General features: G+C 37.4%; 2 long non-coding RNA genes across 3 annotated transcripts; one reads left to right on the top strand and one right to left on the bottom strand.

Moving 5' to 3' along the window:
• Nucleotides 1-69: 69 nt before the first annotated feature.
• On the bottom strand, nucleotides 70-24,135 carry LOC111194911 (uncharacterized). 2 transcript variants are annotated; one of them, XR_002651362.2, is made up of 3 exons: nucleotides 24,107-24,135; nucleotides 23,776-23,832; nucleotides 70-777 (listed from the first exon to the last, which is right to left on the bottom strand). It is a non-coding gene; the product is annotated as an uncharacterized LOC111194911 (long non-coding RNA). The 2 variants fall into 2 exon arrangements; XR_002651361.2 differs by lacking the exon at nucleotides 70-777 and adding an exon at nucleotides 16,945-17,554.
• Nucleotides 1,852-6,555, top strand: LOC111194912 (uncharacterized). Its single transcript, XR_002651363.2, has 2 exons — nucleotides 1,852-2,054; nucleotides 5,747-6,555. It is a non-coding gene; the product is annotated as an uncharacterized LOC111194912 (long non-coding RNA).
• Nucleotides 24,136-24,353: the final 218 nt, after the last annotated feature.

Here is a 24,353-nt window from a genome sequence, read left to right as displayed (position 1 = left end):
TCATATATAGATAAATGCCTTACTGCTTATGTTAATCATTTAGTCATTCTCCATATATCACTAAGGAATTCTGAATTATTTGGGGGGACAAAATAAAACAAGTAAAACAAGCAACAGACAAGATTGCTAGTGTGTTGAATGCTGGTACAGGAAATGAGCTTTGGTGGTTGGTCAGTCTGTCAGCTGCATGGTTAACTGACCCTGCTTCTCTAGAGAATGGAAGGCCTGTGTGTCCTCTGTAGAAATGGGTTATTAGGGCTGTTAGTGGGCAGCTTTATTTTTTACTCCCCTTCACGCCTGTGTTCCAGCTCTCCTGACATGGAGGGACGCTGAAAGGAATCTGTTAAAACACAGTCCATTTTCATTAGCAGGCCTATTTTGGCTTGTGATCATTTTATTTTAGCTCATTGATCATTTCAGACAGTGTTAGATAATGGGAATGACACACAAGCCCAACCCAGCTTGATTGCTTGACCCTCCTCATTTGCAACAAGAGAACTATCTCTGCCCGCATTGCCCCCTGACAAACAGATGCTGCTCTTCTCTCTCTGTCTCTATTTCTTTCTTACTTTTTTATTTATTTTTTTTGCTCTTTCTTATACTCTCTCATTCTTACTCTAGCTTGCTCTCACTCTCTCAGGTCAGCCTCCCACATTTGTCTTTGGGTTTTGATAATGCATGTTTACAGAGACATGACCCTCTGAGTGTGGCAATGCATCACTGTCAGCAGGACAGTAGCACCTGATTCCAGCGCACCCCGCCTCAGCTTGACCCCAGCTGTGGAAGAAAAAAAAAAAAACCTGTCAATAGGACATTTGAACCTTTCCCAGCGAATATGATGTAGATCAAATGTTCTCGATTTGCCACTACTGGTGGGGGTGGCTTTGAGGCTGCACAGTATTTTATTTATTTATTTATTTTTTATCGTTTGCCCCTTCTAACCATGAGGCGTTCCATTTTATTTTGCATTCAAACACCTTGCTATAAGTTACATCATTCTGTACAATGACATTTATTTTATCTGACACTTTGGTAGTGCACTGTCAGTAAAATCATCTTGTGTGTTTTGAAATCCCATCAGTTTAAGGAGTATGCACAGTCTTCCCACTCAAACGTAGTTTTTCATATTTGCAGTACAATCAGTTTTTTTTTTCTCATACAATTTCTGTTATGAGTAGATGGAGTGATTACAGACAAATCCAGTGTGATGCCTCATTCTTTAAGAGCTGTATACAGATTTCATGCAGTGTCTTTGCTTCATTTGTCTTTCCATCTTTTGCCTTTTTTTCTTTTTGATGCACCCTGTCATTCCAGTTAAGAATAATCTTCTTTCAGAATTCATATAGATGTATCAAATTGGGGAAAAAAGATGCTTTTTCTTTTTCTTTTCTTTTTTTGCTTATCTATCGTAACTTGGAAACCTCCTTGTGGACAGCAATATATGTGAGCATATACAAATTGTAAATGTTGACCTGTGTTGTGTAGGGGTGTTCTAAAATATATATATTTTTTAGCAAATCAATAAAATGTATCAATAAAAAAAAAAAACATTTCTAATTAACAGATGGCACGCTTAGATTGGTGGCCAAAAGAGAATCCTTTTGTGTTCTGTTTAAACCCCAAAAGCTAGATAAGAGTGTTGTACTAGTTTTGCTATATTATTATATATCTGGCTTATGTCTGGCTTATAGTATTGCAAAATATTACAGTATATTAAATCATAACCTGTGCGTCATGATACATATCTTATTGCCATATTCCTACAAATATGCAGCCCTAGTTATTTGGTCAGTTTGCTTTTTCCTGTGCTATCAGGAGCCTTTTACACCCAAAATAGCTTTTTAGACAGCCATCATAACTGTTATCATACTCCACTTTATAGATACATGTGTGGAGTTTACGAAAAAGAAAAACATCTAAATGAATACATCATTTTGTCCTTGCAGAGCCCTGTTTGTCCATTCAGGAGGGGGTTCCCATCAGCTTTGTGCTATCAGTGAGCCACTAATTGATTTTCAAGGATGACAAACGATGCTGCGGGCAGCGGTGCGGAGGTAATTCTAAGTCAGGAATAGGAGAGTACAGCAGGGTCTGCACAGGGTCCCGACTTCTCTTAAATGCTTATCTCTCACAAGTGTTCCACTTGACTCAAATTTATACTGATCTTTTATTTATGCCCTGAAAAAATGGCAGATAAGAAACATAAGTGGTCTTGATATTGTGTTTTGTCATATCTAGCAGCCAAAGATTGAAATCCTGAGAAACAATTTTCTGTCGAAATGAAAGAGCGTGGCCTTGTGAACCCTGGAGGAAAATAACTACGCTATTCCAGGAAGAATATGAAACACAGAAGCACAGAATAAGTAAAACAGACAAGAGCAGCCTCCATGTCACTTTTCCATTTGCTGCCTTTAAAGGGGAACATTTCAAAATTCACTCTTTTTTTTTTTTTTTTTAAAGGAAGATATTGTCGTTATCTTTATCTACTATATCTATATACTGAATACTAAACCAAGACTTTGCAAGAAAGCGATGTACTGTAGAAGACTACACGCTCACTTCTTTTTTTCTTCTGCGTTAGACTGCATCATGTCAATCTGGGTGTGCATTATTCTGTCATTGCATTTGAGAAGAGCACTTGCTGTTTCCTTCTAGAGGATATGAGAGAATAATATAAAATGATGGGATGAGTGTCACAAAAGCAATTAACACGCCCTGAATATTAGAGTTCACCACTGGATGATGACAAGTGCATCATTATCAAAGCCATCACAGAGCAATACTGGCCCTGGCTGCTTCAGGGAGGCATTAAAATCAAATTAGAGAATTATACCAGCGCATGCCTCCGCTACGGCCTAAATGACATGATGCTCTCCGAGCAGTTGATATCCAGCGATTAGTTCTTGGCTCTGTGGTCTTTAAATGCCACTAGACGCCAAAGTTGAATGGCGTGAATTCATTTCATGAAAAGGTCACGAGGTGCCAAAAATATGTTGATTTGAATGGAATTACCATTTAAACCACAAAACACATTTAGGCAAGCTGATTTCCATCTCTCCCTGCTTACTGTCATAAATCATTAAACAGGAACAATAAGCATCTCTGGAGCAGAAAAGTCATTCAACATGCTGTAGTTCAAATTGAAATTTGCTCTTCAAATATATTTAGAGGCATCATAACAGTAAGAAATGCCAGCACCTCATCACTCACGGGTTCATAAACACGCACTCGCTTCACCTCCAAAAGGGCAAAAACTTTGGCAGGTACCACAAGTCTTTGTTATGATGTCTCGCTCTCCACTTTGGAGTTGCCAAAGAGTACGCTTGCCTGCTAAGAAACCTTTTTCATATTCACAGATCTCGACTCATCGGCTCAAAAATGTTCTGTGTATGCGGCGGTGCAGGAGCTTTGACCCTCATTATACCTACTGCTGTGTTAGAACTGGTTCCCTCACTAATACTGTGTCGTCTATGAAGCCACTGTAGAAGTTTACAATTTTTTATACCGTATTTTTTGCACTTCAAATCCTTTATTTTCCCAAAAGTTGTCAGTGTGTCTTATAATCTGGTTCACCTTATGTATGAATTTAACCAGTCAGGCTGTAAGTTGCAGTAAAGCCACTCTGCTGAAGTACATCGTTATAAACAAGTTTCAGTTTAGTCCTCCAGCACCAAGACTCGAGACTGGAGCAGTATTGGCATTAGCCGCTAACTGTGCTAAGCGCTAGCTCTTTTGTCTTTCAGAGGTGAGTATTTTCGGCTGCTAGCCTGCTGCTAACCCCGGCTAGCACTGCTGAAGCAGCATTAGCATTAGCCACTAAGCGCTAGCAATTTTGCCGTTCAGAAGTGAGTATATCGGACAGAAGCCTGTGCAATTACTGTGTTTAAACAAGCTACGTGGAACAAACTGCTAGCTAATATTGCCCTGGCTTACCAGAACACTCAGGGCTCTTTAGTGTAGTGCTATTGCTAACCCCAGCTAGCCTTAGCAGAAATCTGGAAATCTAAGCTTACTGTAAATAAACAGAAGCGCTTTACTCACCCAAATATTCAGTTTTTAAGGAGAGAAATATGTCTAGATTAACATCTTAACTTTAAAAGAAAATAATTACAGTTTTATTTACTTAACTTAGCGTAGCTGAATTAGAAGGAAAACATGGCGACACCCCTGTTCCTTACTAGTGATGCATAATGCTCCTTATAATCCAGTGTGCCTTGTGTATGAAAATAGTGAGTTTTATAGTCCGGTGTGCCTGAAAGTGTGAAAAATATGCGGTAAATTGTTATTCCTAGTATATATTAGTATATGTTTATTAGGGCTGTTGATTCATAAGCAGCTAGCCTGACCCTAAATATTGTAATGATGGTGGTGGAGTTTTTAGTCAATTTAGTTTTTGTTAGGCTATATTAGCTAATTATCTTTGAATACATTAATAAATGCATTTTAATGTTTCTTACTATAAACATAGGGGTATTTTGTGTTTAAGAGCACTAGTTCATCTAGATAACCTACTGTTATCCTAAAACAGGCATGTGGTTAATACTATGATTGTAGGCATACCAGCATAGGATTATATAACTGCTATTCATCATTTACACTACAGTGTATAGGTGAGCTTTTTATATAGTTTAATTCTGTTGTAATTAAAACCATAATTATAATTTTAGCCTAAACATGCTAGATTTTGTCAAATATTTGCTTTCTTGTAACTGCACTTACTTATTAGTAAGATATCTGCAACAGACCAATGTACACAGACATGCCAAAAGTCATGGGATAGCTGTACGTAAACACATTTATCATGTGTTTATCAAGTGTTATCTAAGGGGGTGGGCTGGCAGTGCCATCGTCTGTATAAGTAGTGAGGTGTTATCTAAATTCTAAATGAGGCTTATGGAAAAGCAAGATGAATTATCAGATAGTGAAAGCCAGATGTCCCATGACATTTGGCATGTAAAAGCATTATAGTATTAGACAGAGCTTCAAACTTCTGTAAATAGAATAATTTGGTAATATACTGTAATTGATCTGTAGCATTATTATTATTATACATAAACAACACTATACTGTTGCAGATAAGTCCCTAAAATTGCAGGGATTGTTTTACCACGGGGTAGTTAGTAGTTTCTTAGAGTTTGTTTATGTTTAGAATAGTTTCTCTAAAGCACATCCATCCAAAACTTAAAATGTTGTTTAATATCTAATTACTGTGTGATTGTAGTCTGTATTGCCATTCCTAAATTAAGAGACTGAAACTGTTGACCTTCTGCATGTTTTTTGCCAACCACAGATAATTTACGCTGCATTCACACTGTAATATCCGAAACATCGATTCATTCTGCTATGCTACTCGAGAAAATATTGCATTAGATATCAATATAACGAAACAGAGCTACCTAGCTAAAAGGATTCTCACTTGTGTTCAATAATTATGACGATTACCCACTTCTGCTATAATGCAAATGTGCAATCTGATGCCTTCAGAATTAGCTTGTTGAACTCTGTGACCTCTTTCATGGGTAAAATACAGAGTGGATCTACCCCCGGAGATATACCGCCCATAAACTCGCATGCTGCCTGCATGCTGTAGCATGCGGCTGGTGTTGGCGCTGGCGTGAGCTAGCGCACACCCCGGCACTATCTCATGTGGAAATCATACGAAGCATCCTGCAGGCTCCAGCCTCATTTTATGGCTTCATCTATTACCACTCTGTCATTGTTAATTGTCTTCTTTTTACCTCCGCAGGATTCTCCAAATTGGCCCTATCGAATGTGACAGGAGGAAGAGCATTAAGCATCTGACAAGATGATATCTAAGTTCAATTTCCTCCCCCTGCGCTGATATATACCTGCAGCACATCATTTTCCTTTCTGTCATAAAGAGCGCAATAAATCAGCGGTGCTTATGGAGGCACGGCGGAAAACAGGGCCTCTGGATTTGTGTCCCCAGCTCTGGCTATTAGGAAGCCATTACTGCCACGTTCTGCTCCTTCAAACAAAAATGATCAAACCTAATGCCGTTGAGATTAGGGAGATTAAGAGAGAGAGAGAGGAAAGGAGAGAGCAAGCAGGGCTGTTATAACACGAGCATCCTCGCTAAACAATCTGTGCTAAACTTGAGAGAGAGAAAAAACAACACAGCTTTCCCCTCCTCCTCTCGTTGACACCATTATCCATCTGTTTGGCTGAAATTGCTGTATCATGGTATAAATCTGAGATACAAGTGTCACATCCTCTAAAATAAAAGGGAACATTAACTGCTCTATCTTCCTGAGGCCCTGGGAGCTGCTGGCTATAAGCTCACTCAAGTGTGGTGGCAGTTATACTGTGTTTTACTAGACTGCAGACAATTATCCTTTGCTCCTCTCCCTTCTCAAGACAAACTGCCGGAGCTTCAGCCGAAATGATTTCAAATAGATTTTCCAAAATGTCTGTTGCTTGATTGCTTCCATACATTATTTCTCTTAAATGGATAGAGAGTGCAGGAAAGAAAGAATATCCACAAATCAATCACAATAACACTTACCTCATAGAAATAAAGAAAGTATCAAATCATCAGAGCACTCTGTGAGTGTGTGTGTGTGTGTGTATGTGTGTTTGCATCTTAAATCATAAGGGATGGTATATTTCATATGTGTCCTTACATTTTCCTCTACCGTCACAGGATCCTAACCGGCTGATTTCAGACCTTCCTGCAGTGTCGGTAATGTATTATATATCGCTTTTTCACTGCCCCGGTTATGTTCCCCATCTTTGAGCCAAAGGGACACACAATCCACACAAGTCTTACAGACGTCCTGACAATTCTCTTCATGACATTATCTCTGTGAATCATCTATGTTAATCCCAAATGTTTGGGAGTGAACAGGAAGAGGAAATCAACACATCCCATGATGTATTTTAGATTGAAATATATTGTTAAGGAGGGTCTCTGAGCTAGCTCAGCGTTTTTACTCGATCTTAGCTGCGGAGGAAGCTGTAACCTCCCATTATAGGATAATATTTTTCCCAGCCTTCTGGTGCTTGGTGATATAGGCAAAAAATCCAGTCAAATCTTTTTATATAAGTTTTATATAAGGATGTACCGATCAGGTAATAATTCTGATTCAAACTTCTTTTCAAGAACATTGGTTTGCTGCCATTTTTGTACAAATTGTTTTTGTTAACCTTTTTTACCTGTAGGTCTCACTGTGTGGCTAAATGGTGCCATAAAACACATTAGCTGCATTTTAAGCCCACACTGAACTGTAGAATGTGTAGGACAGGCCTGATGAAGATCCTCGTATCCTATTGGTCAAACAACTGGAACAATCTAACAGGGATGCATGGTAGTGTCACCAGAAAGGTTTGCAACCTCTTAAACAATTTGTGTTAAAAAGTGTTTAATTAAAAATAAATAACTACCAAATTTGATCACATGTGCTGTGCTGGCTTTGTAACACAGGTCATCACAGGTCATTACTGTATTTTCTGTTAGCATAGGTTGCAATATAAATTATGCTGATTACCCCCTTTTCCCGGCCGAAAAGGCATTTTAAATGATCAAAAATAAAATCTAGAATCAAATAAAGAGCTACATTTAAGTAAGAGGCAGCTAAAATATAGATCTACCGGCATTGAAATAAGAAGTTTATTTGCTTAAAGCAAAAACAAATACAATTCCATTGTGCACCCTTATACTCTCAAAAGTAAAGGTGCAGCAAATTAGTTATTTGAATGATACCATACAAAGATCCATGCTTTTCAACAAAATGTGTGAGTGTAAAGATCCTTTTAAAGAGTTAAAGAAGCTACATTTAATGGAAATGTTCTTACAGATTTAATGTTGTTTCACTCGCACATATCTCTTTTACAAACAGGCTCTTTATGGCACCAAAACTTCTGTGACATTGTTCAAAATACCTTTTTTAGCAGGGGTTCTCACTTTTATAGAATACAAACCAAACAAATGTATTTTTGAAAAATAGTCTTCAAATACACATTTAAACATACACATGTATGCAAAGTAAATTTAATATATATATATATTTTAAGAAACTGAGGACAAACTTGACAACTGCATGTATAAAAGCTACTAAAATAAAATTAAATATTAAAACTGCATCAAATAAATAAGGCTAAAAAAAAAAAGATATTTCACTTCTCTGCATATCTTTGCATTTGGAGTACATTAGTAAGTAACTGAGGAAGACCATGTCAACCGCATGTATAAAGGTACTACCAAAAATGTAAATTTCAAAACTGCATAAAATAAATAAATACAAAACAAGATGCTTTCACCTAACCTGTCTTTTGTGGAAGTCAGTGAGACCGTTGGGCGTGTACATTACTTTTGATCAAAGTCTGGGGTGACAGTAGATAGGGTTACTTGTAGATCATGCCCAGTGTTCCAACTGTTTCTTTGCTTAGACTTGATCTGTACCAAATTAGCAGATTAGCATTCATAATTTTAAATTAATTAAAGAAAAATTATATGTATATTTATTTTTTAAAAGCTGTCTGCACCCTTCCCAGAATGTGTCATTGACACACTTTTGGGTCGTGACCCACCAGTTGGGAATTGCTGCTTTATAGATTCTGTATAGAATTATTACAACTCATAGAACTGTGTGAATGTTTAAATGGTGGTTGGGTTGTTAAAATCCATGGGAAGGCACTTGTAAGTGGTTCATAATATAACATTAAGAAAACAGTTCTATTTACAGTGTGCAATCTAAAAGCTTTGTGAAGTAATTTACACAAATACTCAGTGAAATTTAGAAATTTTACTTAAGTTACCAACAAAATCCATTTATTATAATTATATTATGTTTTATAATTTCACTCAATTTTTATACCCAATTTGGAAGGCCAATTACCCAATCCCTATTCATATGAACCTCTATCAATAGTAATGCCCCTGAAACTAGGATAGTGATAACTAGTAAATGTGAAGCTATCGCCTTCTTTTTTTAACTGCCTCTGATGCAGCATCATACAGATCCACAGCTCTGATACCTCAGCAAACAGACACCTGTGCTGGTCAACATCACACTAGAAGTCATATGGGGAGGAAATGCCATGTACTCACCCAGAGAGAGGTGGCAAGCACCATGATCCAGGATTGAAACCAGTGATCCTCTTATCATAGTGATACAATGCAAAACAAGAGGACAGTGCAAGTCTTCCAAAATGCATTTATTTTGTTGATTTTGAGTTTATGCGGTATGAAAATAATAAATACAAACAAAGACTGCAATGTGCGCATGTGTGTTCAGTCTCCTACTCCACACAGGATAGATGGCCATACTGTGGAAGCTAAGGAAAGGCTGAGAGATTTCACAGATCATTTCATGAACTTGGTTTATTCAGTTAAATATGGTGATCTTTAAGGTGTGGCTTATGTTTGGGCCGTGCAGTGTGTTGTCATTACCCCTGGGCTATGTTCTCTGAGATGTACAGCATCAGTCAAATCACTGTAAATGAACACTAAGGTCAACCAGACTATAAAGGAACATATAAGAAATCATCTAGTCAATTTAAAAGTGTTAAATAAACCAAAATAATCCGTAAAGAATTTAGGTGGCTCTTATCTGGGGTGATGTTAACCCTCCTATTGCCTTTGCAATAGGAGGGTTTAAAGGCTCTGAAAACATGGTTAACATTAGTTTTGTGATTCATATTTTTTGTATTTTGCTAATTTGATGAAGACAATAAGTATAAAATAAAACGTTTTAAATGTTTCAACATGTCATTCATTAATATTTTATTATGCTTGTTTTATTGGCATAAATCATAAGAAATATCAATATTTTACACATACACATTTAACATTCAGTTGCATTATTATTCAGTTGTAATATTCTCTAAATATCCCTTCAGTTTAGGCCCTGACTTAACAACAAAATACTTATACTACTTATATAATACTTGTAAAATTGGTGAGTAAACTTTGCTAACATGTTTAATCATCTTTAATTACAACAATTATCTGGAGTTTTTAAATGCTGGGATCATATTGACCTACATTTTTTTTGAATAACTGATCCAGTATTTTTTTTATTTAGTTGAGTTAAGTTCTTGCAATAGCATACAGTAAATCAGAACGATATTCACTGTATACCAACTTTACCTCAAACATGTTAAGAGGCAAGAAATTCAAGTAATTAACTCTTGACAACTTTAGCACAGCTGTTAACTGAAACCCTGAATTCCAGGTGACTCCTCATAAAGGTGACTGAGAAAATCCAGCCAAGATGAGCAAAGCTCTCATTTATGCAAGAGGCGCCTACTTCAAAGAATCTAAAAAAAAACCATATCCTGGTTTGTTTGTTTTTTTGTTCACTAAATAATTATATACATTTTTATTCACAGTTTAGATGACTTTAGCATTAATCTACAACACCACTTAATTTAAAGTTTATCCAAATTGAGTGAAATGTACATGTAACGGTATATCTTTTGTGGACTGGTTGATTGCTTGGCCTCAGTGTTGTCAGCGTTGCCTTAATGCTACTGTGGCCTCTGCATGCAGTTTCCATGGTTTTAACAAGTAAATCAGGTTCCTTTTTAAGTAAATCCAACTGTCATGTTGCGCAGAAATGTTTCGTCCAACTGGAGTTTAAGTAAACTATACTAAAAAACATTGGTTAATAAAACAAACAGTACCTATTGGCTTGCATGCTTATTTAAAGTAAGGTTGTGTTGCACCAAAAACCAAAATGTACAGTTCTACAGGAGAGCTCTTTCTCTAACAAAGCAAAAACAGGCCACTGTTTAAAGTAAGCTGACCTTTAATTTCATGTAATTGTACATTAAATCTTAAGATACTAAGGTCAACAGGAACTTACATTGTACATATGTGCTCGGGCTCTCTGTTGTAGCAAAATTTGAGTAGATTTTTTTTTGTAGATCATTCCTGCTATTAAACGGTCAGAAAAAAGGTTATCGTATTGTTCATCTAAACATATCTATAAAGTGAATACCAATTGTATAATTCAGTATTCTTTACTTGCTTTGGTTCATATATCAACAACAAAAATAGTCCAGGCTGCTGCCCTCAGGTGAGAGTGTGGCACAAACAGTAGTGTGAGTAAGAGTCTGTTCTGAGATTTCAGTCACACACACACACACACACACACTCACACACACACATGCACACAGGCAGTGATGGTGGTGAATACCAAGCCTCGCAATAACCCACTATCTTAAACACAGAATGCCGATTACAGCACTGAGCTGCGATTCAGCATTACAGTCATACACATTTATTACATTGACTCTGGCTGCCTAATACAACCATGCATGACTCCATCTATCTCTGTTTTGTGCTGGATGGATTTTCAAGATGAGATAAATATATGCAAAGGAAAAAAAAACAGTGTCACAAATGTGCAAAAATTGTGCTGAATTGTAACAACGGGCAAATTAAAGCGCTGCTTGACTGGTTTTCATTGCCCAAATGCAAGTATTACATCTTTTCATGGCTCTTCATCAAACGTTTGACTCCTCCCGTGCCTCTCCTGTTACTCTGTTTTGAATTTATGCCAGTAAGGGGCTGAAATAATAATCTTTATTAATTAGAGGAGCGCTTAATGCTGGCATAAGGTCAAAAGGAGCTGAGGAAGCGACATCATTGACAGTTAATGGACGGTATGGGCTGTACTTGCAGCTGAGAGAGGGAGCACCTGTCTTGAATATCACAGTATTGATCTCCTTTTTCAATTAAGGCTTGCATCTACATATTCACCTTAATATTCTGAGTAGATAAGCATTCTGTAAAATCTAAGCACATATCCTCGGAAGTATCCATCAGCTTTCTGCACACATCAGCACGCAGGGTATCATTTGTAGGCAAGGGAGGCTGTCTTTGCACAGGCAAGGCTTTTGATACAGAAACATTTGCAATTTGAACAATTGCATCTGATGTTTTGTGAAGTGTCATTGGGCCCAGGAACAATAGAGGAGCGATAAATGTGGAAAACGTATGGGCTATTGCCTATAGTATGCTGGGTTTTGGTTTTGAGACATTCTTCTATTTTTTCTTACAGACAAAAAATGCCGTTGTGTCTGAAAGCACTCTCTAAGTCATCATTATTGCTGCTCTGGGCATGGGCTGCTGCTCTGGGCGGTGAGGGAGCTGATGATGTGAGACCGCAGTACAACTGCACAATGTTGTGCTCATTTCACCTCTTATACGATCTGTTATCCACAAGGCCGGAGCTCAGGTAACCAGCGTCCAGTAAAACAACTCAGCTCAGTCTGTCCTGTCCTTGACTCCTAATGTTGCAGCACTGAGACTCATCCACACTGTCAAAATGGGCTAAGTGTTCGGAAGACACAATGGAAGTGGGAAATGCTCACTTTTATTGTGAAATAAACATCTCCCCCGAGTCTTTCTGTGCAATAATAGGAGAAATACGAGACACTGGAAGTTATTTCCCAGTAGTTATAGTTCATTATAAATTATAATGGTCGTGCAGTTGCTACACTGGAAGCATATGCCACTCATAGATCTAATTAGCTCGATAATCCTTCAGTGGGCGCAGGCTAAACACTCTAGTCCTGGAGGATGTAAACATTCACCACCGTTCTAGTAATGGCAAGGAATATTCGCCAGGTAGTCCTTTTCTGTGCAGACAAATTCCCCATGGCCGGGCATAATTAATAGCTTTACAGTCTACAAGGCCATAATGCTCATCAGTTATTAATTAGAAATTCGTTTTACTGAATAAATAACACTGATGATTGATGATGAAACTTGTAATTGGGCTCTGAGAGTGATTCTCAGGGGGAAAGCATCAAAGGGAAACAAAACCACTGTACAGGAGCAACACACTAGATTCGGAAACTGCAAAGTTGCAGACGCTGGATACATAATGCAGTCTGATCTAAGACGTTCTAAGACGATCTAAGACACATCTGTTTTTCTACTTCAAGAAAGGGGAAGTAAAATTATTGCCTACTTTAAACTGGGTAAGAAGCTACAAAAATATCAGCGGTCAGCATGTAGGCCGTCCAAGCATGTGATGGTGTTCACCAGTGGAAACCACATGTGAAATAAAAAATAAATAAATAAATAAAGCCAAAGAGCAAATAGAAACACAGAAGAACAAAAAAAAAACAAGTCAATGTTTTTCGTGAAAACAAGTCAGTGTTTTTACACTGTAGTTACATGTAAATGTTTGATCACTGTTTATTTAATCAATCCGTAGTTTCAATAAAATTTATCTTTAGGAAAAAAAATTGATGTTTAACAGATTGGAGGTATAGATATTGTACATAATTCAACCTTAGCATTAGTGTCTGAGTTTTGGATTTTACAGAAGAGGAAGTTGCACAATGGGACACATTCTTAATTATTTAAGTATTGATATTAATAATATATTAAATATACAGCAAATATTTTTAGCTACTTGCGAAGCAAATTATAGTCTAAGAATTCCAATGACATAAAATGTAAAAATGCATTAAAATGAAACCTCTGTAAAAAAAAAAAACTAAAAAAAAACATTGCTTGTTTTATTAGGAACTTGTAAAGCATTTGATGAAATTTCTGCTGCTATATGTGTGGCCAGGTCATGTTTGCTGCAGCCAAAAGTTTTGCTATTGTATTCTTTACAAATTGTATAAGAACGATACAAATGTGAGGTGAGGGTACTAGACCATTAGACTCACTATACATAACATTTATTTTAATATATTTAATATGTTAAATACATTGACAGTTATGTTTAAACTGTAATATTTGATGATGTTCACTTTAAATGGACTATAAATGAACTGAATCAGTGGTGTGAATTCTCAACTGGTGAGTTAACTTTAAAATCATAGTTGAAATCAAGTTGCTTCTGTACTAAATTATTTTTTTGTTTATCATGAACGGAAGGGTAAGATACAGGTGAACAAAATGACTAAAGTTAATTTTTTCTATTGTGGTCCATGTAACCTGTTTGATAGTGTTTTGAAAAACACCTATAAAACACTGTCGAAAGCATCTGCCGCCCTGAGAAACCCTTTGTGACGTGAAAGCCAATCTTAGGGTTGCAATAATGCAGGGAAGAGCTAATTCCAGTGCATGAACTATAATTTTTTATTTTCGCGCATTTCACATCAATATCTGCAACAAAAGACTGCAGTGACAACAATAGCATCACAGTAGTACGGTATAGTTAATCGCTGAAACTGCACGGTTGCTAAGTTACTGACTCTCCTGGGGCCGTGCACTATACAGCACAGTCTTTTTAAATGACGGAGGGGAACGGTGAAAACTCCAGCCTTCTGTGGCTCACTATTGATTTTACACAGAAGATCCGAGCACTCATGATAGGCTTTTGATATATTTTCCTGCTGTAGTGGGTCCCTTAGAGCATTGCAAGAAAAATATCTGTCAATATGCTCCTATTATGATCTCTTGATCTGTGGCCATAAAAACCTTAAGCGGCGGCCCTTATTGCGAAATAATGGGTTAGACTATTCAATATCAAGTGCTGTTGCGATTTAAGATTTTTCAAAGCATTGTTTTGTCAGAAAGCAGAATAACCCTCTGCGGCCCCGTCTCCGAATGCTCGGGGCCTAATTAGTTTGATTGACTTGCAGGAGAGAGGGATCAGCTGTGACATCACTGGCCTCAGTAATAAATACCGGCTGATGGGCCGGTCTCATCCTGGCGGCCATCACCACCTCCCTCACCTGTCACACTCAGCCGCCTGCATCAGCCCCCTACAGACTGCTGCATAGCACTCGCTGCCCTATTAGCAATTTATAATGGTGATCAAGAAGTAGTCAGCAGCGGATCAAGACAACTGTCTCCCCTCTGCGCTAATTGGGCTGTGTTCTTTTCTGATAAATGGCTCGTGACTAGCGTGGGGTCCCTCGGATTTCACAGCTTCTAATGGCCCACAGTAACTAGATTTACTAACAGATACCGGGTCAAGGAACGGAGATGGGGTGCAAAAAATGTTAATTAATATCAATAATGGCCAATTATTAGTTTGACAGAAGGATCTGAGCTAAGAGTGTGCTCTAATGACTCTGAGCTTAGTTGAAGGGAAACACTGGCAAATTAGCATAACAGTGTATGCACACTCCATGGAGGTGCCTAGCAAACATCTGCTGTGTTAGAAATTCAAATCCGCTCCCTGTTAGCCGTGCTGGATGTAGTCGCATAATCAGCCATTCTTCCTCAGCCATTTTGACGGCACTAACAATGCCCTGGTGACCGGTTGTCCCCTCCCCTCTGGACCCTCCAATCAAGAGTGGCCTCATGCAGACCCCAGTGTAACCGCAACAACGGCGGAGTTAAAGAGCACTTCAGGGACTGGCTTTGTGTCACAGACACTAATCCTCTTCCACCATTACGCCGCCTTTATCAGGACTAACACTTACACAGGCAGGATTTAATCAAATTTATACATGACTTTGGAGGATGAAAAGGACTGTAAATGACAAATTAATTGACAACCTTTTTTCTGTATCAATTCAGTCCGATTCTTTGCTGAAGGTACAGTTTTGACTTGTTTGGTGTAATTAATCATAAGTGCTAGATTACACCATATGATTCAGGAAACTCTGCAGCATGCTCAAATACACTAAAGTGAAATTATTCAATAACACTGGAACTCCTCATATTTAATTACCACTACAAACAAACCACAGAGGACTAAGCAGAGAATGTAAATACTCCATCCCCAATACTGTCCGATACATCCCTGCCTTTGGCCGCTGCTCTAAAATCAACATTTTACTCCCCAACTAAAATAATATGGCTGTTTTCAGAGCGTCTGGTTAATCTATTGTAGCGCGGCAGCAGCGTGACCGTATTGACCAAATTGGACCATATGACAAGCGGTGTACATGTCAGAGTCCAGGAGGAGTAGTAGTCCCAGTGGGGCAGCTTTTGTGGACCGTAAGCCCAGCCCAGCTGTAGGAAACCTGCTCTCCTACGCAATCACACACGGCTGCTCTCAGTGCAGAAGAGTGGTGGCCAAGCACCGGACCTGCCTGATATACTGCTGAGAGTGTGTACTCGAGGTCAAACTGATATCAACATATTTTATCTTAGCAGATATCAGAGTAATAATGTTAATTTAACCTCTGCCACTGATTAGCATTGTGTCACGCAAAACACAAAACATTCAAAAGCAGAAAGGTATTTCCTATGGACAATTGTTCCATCCACCAAATGTACACTCCACTTTATTGGACTCTCTCTACGCCAAGGAAATTCTCTATTTCACACTCCAATATTCCATGTGAAGCGCTTGCTTAAGTTGCAGTAGTACTTTCCATTTATTTGCCTACTGCAACAAAATATAAGATATACAGCAGCTACAGGCACTCTCTGCTTTTGCAATTTGAGACAGAGGAAGTGTACCTGAGAAAATATTGCAATACTTTTAAATAGCCTTCTATTTTTATTTGTAACGGTATGGAATTTAACTTGGCATGAAAAACATAGCTACCAAATATAACACTTTCATAAAAGTCCTACAGGCTATCAAAAAAAAAAAAAACTACAAACGTCTTATGAATGTGATCCTGCAAGACTTGAAAACAATGGAGCTTCTTACACAGTTTTATAAATATTCTGATATTCACCAATGTTTTCTCATTTGGGATTTGTGTAATTAATGAGAACAGTGAGATCCATTAGCATAAATCCATGGCTTTAAACAAGTCTTTGGTTTATTAACACATATAAACAGAATCTAAATTTTTTTTAAAGATTTGTAAGAAGAATACATTTTAGCATTAAATTCTAGATTTTTTCTAACAACACAAGCTTAAAAAGGGTGTTTTTTCAGCAGATCTTTTGTAAAGGCAATGGCTCAGTATAAAATTGTAATAAATCAATCAAACATCAATTTGTCCATTTGTATACTGTTTTATATGCTTTTTTTTTTACATTAACATAAATATTAGCACCAAGCATCTCTAGAACTTTTCTACTAATCGTGTGGAAAAATACATAAAAAAGCATTGAAGCAAAATACATTTTCTCATACAGAAACAATTGTTTTTTTATTTAAATTTAATTTGTGCCCTAAATAAACTTAATTTGTATATTAGTTAATACACAGAATTGCCAGAGATTATTCTTCATAGCCTAAAGGGACGATTCCCCTCTACCGCAGCAGTTTAAGATAATAAGTGTCTGATATTAAAGCCACGCAAGCTTTCAGGTCACTTGTTCCTTTCACCTTTTTTTCTTTCTCTGGTGAACCTGCGTTGCCATTTAGGCTGTGTAATTACTCTGGGAGAGGAACAGATCTAAAGTAGGCTGAATGTCCTCTTGCTGTAGCAGAGCGTGAGGTCATGCTGGATGTCTGAGGTCTCAGCCTGTATTATCAGATCACTATCATCTTCTCTGCCTGTAACAGTGTGTTCAGCTGCCACTGTGACTTACGCACACGCATTTGTGTGACCTTCTCTTGAACACCCTCTGCGTGTAGTGTGCGGAGGTGGTGTGTCATGTCTGAGCAGGGCCAGGAGGTCCCCGTGGTTGGAGTGTCCTGGTCTCAGCTCCACACAGCAGGGGAGGGCTGCTCCACCAAATGGACAACCAGCAGTTCCCCTGGAGGGCAAATCTGACAATGCATATCTGCATATCTAACACTTCTCTTTATGCAATATGAAACCCTGTGACATGAGGGGGGTTATGAAGGATTGTAGACGCAGCGTTTCAAATGCTGCTGAAACATCTGAGGTGAAGGTGGCTATGGATGTTGCCCAGGTATGGTGCTATGGAAAATATATGTAGACTTTTTATTCACTTCTTTAACGATCCACTGTAGAGATTATTTATTTAGCCTTAAATGTACAAATATTTAATTTAGAATGACCACATTTCTAGAACTGTAAGAAAATACACATATTGCGAGGGGCACACAGATTTCCTTTGTGATTAAAATGTTGTGACTGGGGGTTTTGAAGTCAATAAGTTCAAATTGTGTGTTTATCTACCATATAAACATTCATTCATTAACCAAGTAAAAAAAATATTAATATGGATAAACAATCTTTCTTATATTCTTATCAAACTAAAACGTTTAGTAAACAAAAAGTTTTAATCTGACCATCTTTTAAAGAATATACAGCTCTGGAAAATATGAGACTACTCAAGAGGAAGATGGATAATCACAAGCCATCAAACCAAGCTGAACTGTTTGAGTTTTTTGCACCAGGAGAGGCATAAAGTTACCCAAAAGCAGCGTGTAAGACTGGTGGAGGAAAACATGCCAAGATGTTTAAAAAACAGGGTTATTCCACCAAATATTGATTTCTGGACTCTTAAAACTTTATGAATGTGAACTTGTTTTCTTTACATTATTTTCATTTTCTGCAAATAAATGCTCTAAATGACAATATTTTTATTTGGAATTCGGGAGAAATGTTGTCCATCGTTTACAGAATAAAACAACAATGTTCATTTTACTCAAACATATACATATAAATAGCAAAATCAGAGAAACTGATTCAGAAACTGAAGTGGTCTCTTAACTGTTCCCAGAGCTGTATTTTTATTTTCACAATAAACATAATAATAAACTATTCATTAATAAAGAATGTTTTACTGTTTTACTGGACACTGTTTAAGTCTAATAGTAAAAGTATTAAAGCTGTAAATATGTATGTGACTGATTTAATCATTGATTTGAGACTCAGTGCTTTGCTTTTGAGTACTTTTTAGATTTTCTTCTGTTTCTTTCACTTGGTTCCATTGATACAAAACCACAGCATTTTTTATTTAGTTTAAAAACTTTGTGTTTATTTACATTTGTGTTTAGGCATTTCAGACCTTGGTCAGTGGGCTGTTGTGTGAAGCAGTCTGGCCAGATGTAGATGGTATATGTAGATTCAGGTACATAAAGACCAAATTATTGTTGCGAGAAGGTGGTACTAAACATGGAATCCTGGACATTTTACATATTTTTATTTATGATCTTAGACAGATCATTTTTAATTTCCCAAAAAGGAACAGAGGAATAAACATATTGACTCACCAAACACTCTGAATTAAGTCACTGTTCTTGAACCAGAGGAATGTGAATGTATGTGAATGTTGTCATAGATGGAGCTGAAACAGTGCCCGTCTCACCCACACTCAGCTATACCTGCGACTTCCAATCACGAAACTACACTACCCATACTGCACCAGCGTGTGACTCTCATGATCATGTGACCCTTTCAGGAAGTAAATCTCCTGAGTACTAGCACCTGGGGAGCCAGGTATAAAAAAGGTATTGTTTTGGATCTTCCAGCATTACAACGCATTTCTCATTGCCTTTCTTTGATCCTTGTGTATTACCTTTTTTAGTGTACCCTGACTTTGATTTTTGCCTGCTCTCTGCCTGTGTACCAAACTCTGGACTGTTTATTGCGACCCTGGTATTTTTTTCTCTTGTTGGTTCCTGTATTCAGTATTGACCCTGCTTGTTCTGACTACTCTCTGTATTACTCCATTTGTTATTAAAGATTTTTTATTAAAGCTTTGATTTTAAATCTGTGCTTGTCTGAGCTCTGCCCAATTATGACACCCCTCTGTTACCTCAGGGGATGGCCTAGGAATGCCCACACCTGCATACATTGTGAGGTGTAATCTTGTGAGTAAGGCTCATGGCTAAACATTGTTTATTATAAGGACTGATAGTGAGAGCCATGGGAATGGGACTCTTTTATTTTTGTTTAAAGTTACGTAGAAGAATCCCCACACACAGGAAGTACACTTTAGTGCAATTTTTGTAATTGATAATTGTTAAAATATTGGTATAATCACATAGTCCATAATTTAGCAAGAGATCATTTCCAATACGCAGGAGTTAACACTGTCATTAAGGATTAAGTAGAGCTCCATTAGTCATTTCAGGCCATGGTCAGTAGGGAGTGGTGTGAAGCAGTCTGGTCAATGGTACATGTAGATTTGGGTACATATAGACCAAATTATATAATAATAATAATAATAGATCATTTTTCCTTTCCCAAAAAGAGGATAGAGCTGGGAAAAAAGAGTTTGTATGGTCACATATGAATAAACTTATGTAAATTTAATTTTTATCATTAATGTGATGTAGAATGTCAGTATAACAATGCTTGCCTAACATATACAGCAAAATACGACTATTCATTCAAACTATTCATCAACATACATTATTTATATAGCATTGCAGTTTAGTATATACAGTAAACATAGAGTATGGTGGATTGCAAGTGTATAATCGTGTAATTAATGTAAAGTGGGTAAGCTGAACTCCATAAGGTAAATATAGTCCCAGTGGAGCAGTGAAAGTATATTTCCTCTGCTGGAAGTCATCAAAATCCAGATTAATATTCACCATGCCTGAGCTAAATCAATGCTCATTAGAAGCAGAGAGGACGAGAGGTGTTTGTTTTCATTATGGTTTGAACAAGGTTAAATATTTTTGTTGACAGCCTGAAAGACTGTCTCAAAGCTCCAATTCCACTGAACACAGTTTTTCACCACCGGCTAAACAGCAGAGGCAAAACAGAATATAAGGCAGCATATGTTTTATGCACATTGTTGCATTGTGCAGCGTCTCTGTTGAGTGGCGACATCACGTGTGTGATGGGGGTGTGCGCGTGTGTGTGTGTGTCTGTGCGTACATGACTGCATACGAGTTGTGTTTGCCACTGTTCTCTCCGGCCTCGTGTGTATAAATTTACTGTCTGCTTCTCCGTTTCTCCTTCTTAATTCACTGCAGTCGGGTTGTTCTGTAGTGCTCCTCACTGGTCCCCTGAACAATCGGAGTGGAGACAATAGCTCTGCGATGATGGAGCCGTACAGCAGCCATCTGCAGCAGCAGCTGCCGCGCTGCATCTGCACAATATGCTGCAGCGCCCAGCCCCAGTAATCTGCATAATAAGGAGAGGGCTTATCCCAGTCTAGTTAATAATCACAAGCAATCGATGCACTTCATTCCCTTACTGTAGCCGCATAAAAAGCCACACACATACATACACAAACACACACACACACATTCAAGTATCTATCCACACATACACAAACATTCACATACCTGCACACACACACAGACAAGAACACTCGTATATTCTGAACCACACAGAGTCTCTCTCTCTCCTGAGAAGTTTCAGTATGCTGGCTGTATCCCTCAGACGGCCGGGGGTCAGGCGGTGTAATGCAGTGATGTTGATTTTGCCCGAAGCTACAGATTTGCACCGCATTCAATTTCATCTTTTTATGAATACCATAATTAGGACACTCTGGGTCCTGATACTGCAGCTTTGTGACTGTGTGGAGTGAAGGGTATAATGGGGGTACAGCAGTGCACTGCTGCTGTCTGCAAGTCTAAAGGGCAGGGGGTTGGGACAGGAGGCAAAAAAAAAAAAAAAAACACACACACCCAGTGAACAGACTAGGCTGTGGGCTTTTTGACCGGCAGAGCTTTTTCTCACACCTACAATCAATAGAGTCTGGTAAACCAAATTACAAGCCTTCTTCGGTAAAAAAAGAGATATTGATATTGTGGCCTTATGCCTTTAAGCTTGTTGATCTTATCATACTGTACAAAGAACTTGTCCTGCCAATTAAAAATAAAACTAAGCAAATACCACTTCTTCATTTTTGTAGCTTTTTTACTGATACGTTCTGCTAGTGTCTTAATCTTACTTTATATTACATTACATTACATTTAGCAGATGCTTTTATTCAAAGCAACTAACAAATAATGATGTACATTAGCAATAGAAGACAAAGAAGGCCAAGGCAAAAACATTTGAGCAGGGCCTGAAGGAGACCAAAGGGTAACAGAAGGATAGAGAAAAAAAAGAGGTGGAGCTGAACAAGATACTCTGTTTTGATAACTAGTATTTTAATCTTAACCCTAACTAATTAGAACTAAGAACTAAGTCAAGACTAAAAACTTTTGTATCTGTTCAGCATAATAAATATACACTCACAGACTACTGTACCATGGACCCAATACCAAAAACTTAATAAAATAAGATTCTGTTCCATGCTGAATTAATCTGGCCTTTCTTTCTCCCTGAGCTCTCTCATCAACACAGTTCCCTTCTGCTATTCTGTCATTCAGTGAATATTTTTTCTTCAGTAAACCATTCTCAATAACTTTATAGACTTCTGTTTATAAGAAACCCAGTAGATCAGTCAGTACTCAATAAGAGCCTATATTTACTTGGTATTTAGTCATGATGTTTTAGTAGATATGAAACAATTCACAGTAACAAACATGCTATAATCAGAAGGGGGAAATACTTCTAATAAAATCACAGCACTGCACATAAACAACATATGGACCACTTAGGCTTGCACTCACACACTAATATGTGCAGACACACTAATAAACAAACATCTGAGAACCCACACAAGTATATATGCATGATGCAAACATACACAGGCTCACATGTGCATGCACACGCACACACTGCAGATGCATGAACATTCAATGAGACACAAAAATACAATGCCATCAGGAACACAATCTAGTAATAATCAACCAAACTGTTATTTAGGGAAAAATGCCTTTGGTATTTAAAGAGAGTGACAGTACACTGTGGAAACATGAATCTCCCAAGTGTAGAAGTTTTAAATGATGTACTTCAAACTTTTGGAGTATTTAGTGGTGTTAAGGTATATGGCCAAATAAGTACATCAGATACACCGCTAAATTCACCAATCACCTTCCTGCACACCACGTCACATTAACAGGCATGGATCCTCCAACGCCACCTTTTGAGTTTAAAGTCCACATCAATGGAATATGTTTGCTTAAAACATAAAATATTTCTGTACTTTAACCAACACTGAAAAAGAATCCTCCAAAATTAAATGCATTCTGAGATTTTTTCAATAAGTTCAAATATTTACATTATCAAATGTTAGTTTAAAATTTTATTTAAATCAGATGTGTCCGATGCCAATGACTTTCTAAGTAGTTATCAGCTAATATCAATATTTAAATGATAAAACAGATAATCTAAATGTCTTGTGCCAAGTGGCATAGCTTAAACTTATTAAATCACTACACTGATTGCTGCTGTGTAAATGTTTATAAAATAGTTTGCTTTAAATCATAATACACCCTAAACCACATGCACAAATCTCCATATTCTAAATGAAGTTCTATAATAGAAGAATGTAGATAACTATGCCAAAAATGATTTAGGTGATGATTGACTTCTAGTAAATACTTGAAATGGCAGTCACATAGTCACAGTTTTACAACTAAAGAAGCAAATGAGAAAAGTGGAAAACTGTAAAACCTGACTTTTTGTCAAACACTTGCTTTAGAGGTAAAATTATTAATCAAAGTAATTAATAAATGGAACTACTACTACCAAACTGCTTCATTGATTTAATCCTATTATTTTTAACTCATCTTTTTCTAGTTAAATAATCAATTCTGTTGTAATCAATAATCAATGCATTATTTTTTTTTTTCTGAAATTGGGGGTATTAAAAAGGAGTTTATTTTGCTTTTGATGATGTAACAGTCTGTACTGTCCAGTGAAGGCTTTCTACTAGATTTTGAAACTTTGCTTTGAGGATCTGATGGCATTCTGTCTGTTTGCGCATCCCAGAAAGGAATTTAGCTTAGTCCTGGACTATACAGTGATGTTTATGGAGATATAAGAAAACAACCCATAGTGTATAAATTATACAGTAACTACTACTAACTGTCTTAATCACAATAATGATTCCACGAAAAAATATGCCCTTATTAAACCAGATTCATACTAGTTCTCTAGAATATAATATAATCAGAGTACAGGTGTACATAATAATTTATCAGTACTTACATGACAACAATGATTAAGCGGTGCTTAATTAGCAGTGCCTGATGAAGCGAAAATAGCCTGCAATAACAGAATAAAAAAATACAAACATTGTGAACAAAATGTAAACTAATGTAAAACAGTCTAATCAAAACACTATAACTTAGCTACGTTTTTGAAGCTTCTTTTTTTTAAAAATATTTGTAATTGCATATGGGATCACCTGGTCATTTTTACTTTTACATGCTATTAATTAATTTATTTTATTAGCAAACCTCGCTAATCAACAAGCCTTGCTAGTTAACTACTATCTACATGCTCAATAATATTCCATTACAGAGTAATGTTTACATACTTGTAGATGTCTTGTTTAACTCCAAATGTTGCACCTTCTGGTCTTGGCGCCCCCACCCTGTACAACAGAGGACTGCTTTAACACACTCACTGTATCTCTGAAAGGGCTGGATAGTAAGCTGATTAGCTGGTAGAATCAGGTGTGCTGGGAGAAGGGAAAGCCATATACTCATCACTTGCGGGGCAAAGGGGCGCCAGGACCCGGATGGAAGAACCCACCATGCTTTGCAGCAGTCGAGGCTTAATTT

Source organism: Astyanax mexicanus, chromosome 11 (assembly GCF_023375975.1).
Source record: "Astyanax mexicanus isolate ESR-SI-001 chromosome 11, AstMex3_surface, whole genome shotgun sequence".
NCBI classification, from domain to species: domain Eukaryota; kingdom Metazoa; phylum Chordata; class Actinopteri; order Characiformes; family Acestrorhamphidae; genus Astyanax; species Astyanax mexicanus.
This window is presented reverse-complemented; position numbering and strand designations above follow the sequence as displayed.